A 5,403-nucleotide genomic window follows, 5' to 3' on the forward strand; every position below is an offset into this window, starting at 1 on the left:
GCCAAATGGTCAGCCAAGACACTACCTTTAATTGCTTTCTGAGATCGATATTCAATATCATACTCAGATAACAACATCTTCCAGTGGGCAATCCTCCCAGTTAAAGCAGGCTTCTCAAAAATTTACTTGATTGGATCAATTTTGGATATCAACCAATTAGTATGATTTAACATATACTGGTGCAGACACTTAGCAGCCCAAGACAATGTGTAGCATGTCTTCTCAAGCATAGCATACCGAGTCTCACAGTCAGTGAACTTCTTACTGAGGTAGTAAATTGCATATTCTCCCTTTCCAAATTCATCTTGATGACCATGAACACAACCCATACTATCATCAAGCACATTCAAATACATGATCAATGGTCTTCCTTCAATAGGAGGAAACAAAATTGGAGGCTCAAGTAGATACTCTTTGATACTATTAAGAGCTTTTTAGCAATCTTCCATCCAATCACAAGATTGATATTTCCGAAGGCGATATAAATCTTGAGATATAGTTCAAGCGGCCGAGAAAACCTATGACTTGCTTCTCAGTTTTGGGAGCAGGCATCTCTTGTATTGCTTTGACCTTGGCAGGATCAACTTCAATACCTTTCTCACTAACAATAAAGCCCGACAACATACCAGAACGAACCCCAAAAGTACAGTTATTGGGATTCAAGCGGAGTTTATACTCCCTCAAACGCTGGAATAACCTTAATAAATGGTCAATATGCTCTTCTTCATCACTTGAATCTCTTTATGCATCAGATCATGAAAAAAAGTGGTCATAGCTCTCTCGTACGTTGCACCAGCATTCTTTAAACCGAAAGGCATTGATAACGCGAAAATACATTGTATATTTGCATTGATTTACATTCAAAAATCGTACCATTTTCATTTATGTTTCGATTATTCCGCAAGTGTTCGAGTTATTTTTGCAGGTTTTTCAATTCACATGCTTAAATGAGCAAAGTATAGAAAAGGAAGGAAAAGAGGAAGAAACAGCAGAAAAACTAGAAAAACCAGAAAGGATGAATTCTGTGCAGGTGACGACCGTCACAAGCCTCGTCACGACCGTCACGCCCTGGTTGTGATGAACGTCACAGGCCCACCACGACCGTCACAAGGCCAAAAGCAGCGTAATGAATTGTTCAACAAAAGTGATCCACATGCCCCATTTTTCGCTCCTCAACCCACTTTCCCGTGAATGTCTCCCTCAACCATGTCGCCCTTATTTTTCTCAACTACGAAGACCAAGTGGAGACTATAAAAGGTTGGAAGTTGGAAACCTACGGGTACGCTTGATTTTCCTCCCTAAAGCCAACTTTCAAGACCTTTCTCTGCATTTATTTTCCACAGCAAATTTTGTTTTCTATTATTTTTCTTCAGCAATATTGATTTCTTTTACCTCAATTTGTTTACCGTTCCGTTCAGAGCTTTGATTTTTTCCTTCCCTTTCCATTTTTCATTTATCCAAAAGTATTAGTTTCCTACATTGGGGAACTACTGCAATTTTTTTAATTTAGTTTAAGCAATTGTTTTGAAGAAGCAGAATCCTACCGACCTGTGGAGGGCTCCTCAAGTACTTCAAGATTCGGCATATTCGATTAATCAAAGTTCCAGGTTTTTATTCAATTATTATTATTATTGATTTATTATTAATTAATTATGTTATCCTTATTGTTAAGTTATTTATGTTCGTCTGTGTTTGCATTAATTAACATGTCCGACTAAACTACCGGTATCGGTATGTAAACAATTTAATTAGATGGGATTTAATAATAATCGGTGTAAACTTCTTTTCTCAAATAATCTTTTTGGATGTGGTTTTTAATTTAAATTTAATTAACTTTGTCACGAGAGTGAGAAGCTATTTAATACGGTTTTGCCACGAGAGTGGGAAATTAACTAAGGTTAGAACCGACAATCGCGAGAGCGTGAGGGTTGAACTGGATAGTAAAAACTAGGCATTAATTTTAAAAACAGCGAGAGCAATTTAAAGGCAATTAGAACTTATTTATTTTCAAAAAGTATTTTTAACTTCAAATGGGACAGCGAGAGCATACATTCTGACTTAAAAGTATAGTCCCAGTCAATAATCACGAGAGAGTGAGAAAAAGCCTTTTAAATGAGCATTTTCTACTAAAAGATATTTGGTAATTAAAATATACACCGGTGACTTATCGAAACCCTAACGATTAATGTGTTTCATACTAATATCCCTCTATTAATATTCTCTTAAAAACTTAATTTCCTTTAGATTTAATTTTTGTTCAATCAAACCTCTAAAAATCATCTCCTTAGCTAAACATAGTAACATCGATAGCATTATTTTGACCATCGGTCCCTGCGGGTTCGATATCTTTTAAAACTAAAATGACTAGACTGTGCACTTGCAGTCAAGTACCCGATAAATTATATTTTATATACAGTCACGAGACGTATCATGTTTTTGGCGCCATTGTCGGGGACCTGATTTAGTCAAATAGTGCGATTCTTTTGTTGCGTAGTATAGACTAAGGTAAAAACTAATCTCATTTTCCTTATTTCTCGATCGTATGCCAAGTACTCGCTCACAAGGTGAAAACTTAGCACCACCAATTGCAGAATTAGAGTGTTTCTTATATTTAAGACGCCGAATACTAGAGTACCAATGAAGGTACATTATTCCTGATATCTTCTTTCATACTACTGAACCAGTTGAAAAACCAACCATGGTTGCAGTAGGACCACAAAATCGTCCTCTTAAGTTCTACGCTACCCCCTCCCAACAAGAACCTCACAACATAATTGTTGCCCCTGCTATTGAACAAAATGATTTCGAGTTAAAACCCTCATTATTATCAGCTATCCAACAACATCAATTTGCTGGAAATCCTACGGACGACCCTAATGAACATCTGACCAAGTTTGTTCAGTACGCAAACACTGTGAAGGCGAATGGTGTATCTCAAGATGCGATAAGACTACGCCTTTTTCCTTTCTCTCTAAGAGACAGAGCTTGAGCTTGGTTGCAATCCTTGCCATCCAACTCGGTTACTACATGGGAAGAACAGAAGAACATTTTCTTAGCCTGATATTTTCCACCAAGCAAAACTGTTATGCTGAGAGCTCAAATCAACGGATTTCGACAAAAAGATGCAGAATCTCTCTATGATGCATGGGAGAGATACAAAGACATGATGAGGATATGTCCACATCACGGTCTCGAAGACTGGGTGATCATTCACACATTTTACAATGGGCTTTTGTATAACACAAGACTGACAGTAGACGCTTACGCGGCCGTGCACTTATGGACACATACAACGAAGCCTATCAACTCATTGAAAACATGGCCCAAAACCATTGCCAATTGGGAGGTGAAATAACTCCCGTAGAAAAATCCCAAACAAAAGGTGGAATGTACGAAATCATTAGCCTTGACCACGTCCATGCAAAGGTAGATGCCCTTGTTCAAAAGTTAGACAACTTTACCATACCACCCGCAGCCACCGTGGCTGCCGTAACTCCAAATTACGAGTTATGTGGAATTCTTGGACACACTGCACCAGAATGTCAGATATCAGTAGGAGTCCCCACTTATCAAGTAAATTATGCACAAGGAAATCCTTATTCGAATACCTACAACCCAGGTTGGAAAAACCATCCCAACTTTTTGTACAAGAACAACAACGCCTTGTATGCTCCTGGGCAAGCACCCGTTGTTCCACCTGGATATCAAAAGCCAGCTACTAATGATCCTAACATGCCTAGGAAGTCCAACCTTGAATTAATGATGGAAAGCTTCATAGCTACCTAAGCTCAAACAAACAAAGACTTCTTGAACCAAAACATATATACTAGTGAGCAACTTAAACAATTAGCGAGCAAAGTAGACGCCTTAGCCACCCATAACAAAATGCTTGAAACACAGATTTCACAAGTGGCTCAACAACAAGCATCTACTGCTGCTCCCACTGGCACATTTCCTGGACAGCCACAACCTAATCCAAAAGGACATGCAAATGCCGTTATATTGAGAAGTGGAAAAGAACTAGACGAACCCGTAGATCCAAGACTCCAAAATCCTGCCATGTGCCAAAAACCTGACAAAACAACAACTGAGAAGGTAAGTGAATCGAAGGGGAAGGAAGATAATACCCAAGAGGCCGAAGAGAAAGAAAAACCTTATGTGCCTCCACCACCTTATGAACCACCCATTCCGTATCCTAAAAGACTCACAAATTCTAAAACCGCAGGGCAATTTAAGAAATTTGTTGAACTTTTGAAGCAACTGAATATTACAATTCCCTTTACAGAAGCCATCATAGAAATGCCCTCATATGCCAAGTTTCTTAATGAGATCCTATCCAATAAGAAAAAGATTGAGGATAACGAAACAGTTATACTTACTGCTGAGTGTAGTGCAATAATCCAAAACAACATGCCTCCCAAACTAAAAGACCCAGGTAGTTTCTCCATACCCTGTGTCATTGGAAAGTTCGTTATAGACAAAGCTCTATGCGACTTTAGAGCCATCATTAGTGTAATGCCCTTAACCATCTGTAAAAGGCTCAACATGGGAGAACTAAGACCAACCAAGATGTCTGTTCAACTAGCTAACCGCTAAATAAAATATCTTGTTGGTATACTAGAGAATGTCCCAGTACTTGTAGGACAATTCTATATTCCTACTGTAGCGGGAAATTCATGATCATTAAGCTATTGACAAGCTAGAGATCAATTGAACAAGAGTCGTCACCGCGCTTTTATTGTTTCCAAGGGAAAAGGGAAAAGTACGAACAAAACCCAATGAGTAAGAAGTTTTCAAATAAAAACTAATAAAAATCAGAGATCACAGGTAAGGGGTTGGTTACACAGAGGGAAGGTATTAGCACCCAAAGTGTCCTAGGTACTCCTAGGGAGCCCTTTTTGTGTGCATATGTACCTGGTATAAAGTGATGTTTACAAGCAAATAGAATGGGGGGATGAGAAAAGAATTTGTTAATTATATTTTTGTGTTTGACAAGACCTTTGGTCTTGTGCCTACATACCAACATAAGAATGAGGGATCAAAACCTCGTAGTTCGTGCTATAAATTTCAAAATGAGTGTGTTGGTTTTAACAAAATTTAAGTTTGGAAGACGCAAAGGCCTAAAATGATTTGAATGAGTTAGTTCTTTTTGGCTTTTTGAAAGTTTAATTCAAGTATAGTTAAGTTTATTTACAAGATTGATTAAAGAAAATAAGTTTGAAAATGCAATGGCATAAGGCAAAAGTTTCTACTTTTTGTAAAAGTGGTCTAAGTTTAGAACAAAAGTAGTTCAGACAAAGAAGGTTTTGAAAATGGAGAGAGAGATTTTGAAATTAAAGAAATGGGGAGAAGATGAAGAGACTATCCTATGCACAAAAATTAAAAGTTTAGAGTTGAAAAGAT

At 37.8% G+C, this 5,403-nt stretch overlaps 1 non-coding gene across 1 annotated transcript; it reads right to left on the reverse strand.

The window, feature by feature from the left end:
• Positions 1-3,085: 3,085 nt before the first annotated feature.
• On the reverse strand, positions 3,086-3,192 carry LOC127090109 (small nucleolar RNA R71). Its single transcript, XR_007791641.1, has one exon. It is a non-coding gene; the product is annotated as a small nucleolar RNA R71 (small nucleolar RNA).
• Positions 3,193-5,403: the final 2,211 nt, after the last annotated feature.

The sequence above is a fragment of the Lathyrus oleraceus genome, chromosome 5 (genome assembly GCF_024323335.1).
Source record: "Lathyrus oleraceus cultivar Zhongwan6 chromosome 5, CAAS_Psat_ZW6_1.0, whole genome shotgun sequence".
Taxonomy (NCBI): Eukaryota; Viridiplantae; Streptophyta; class Magnoliopsida; order Fabales; family Fabaceae; genus Lathyrus; species Lathyrus oleraceus.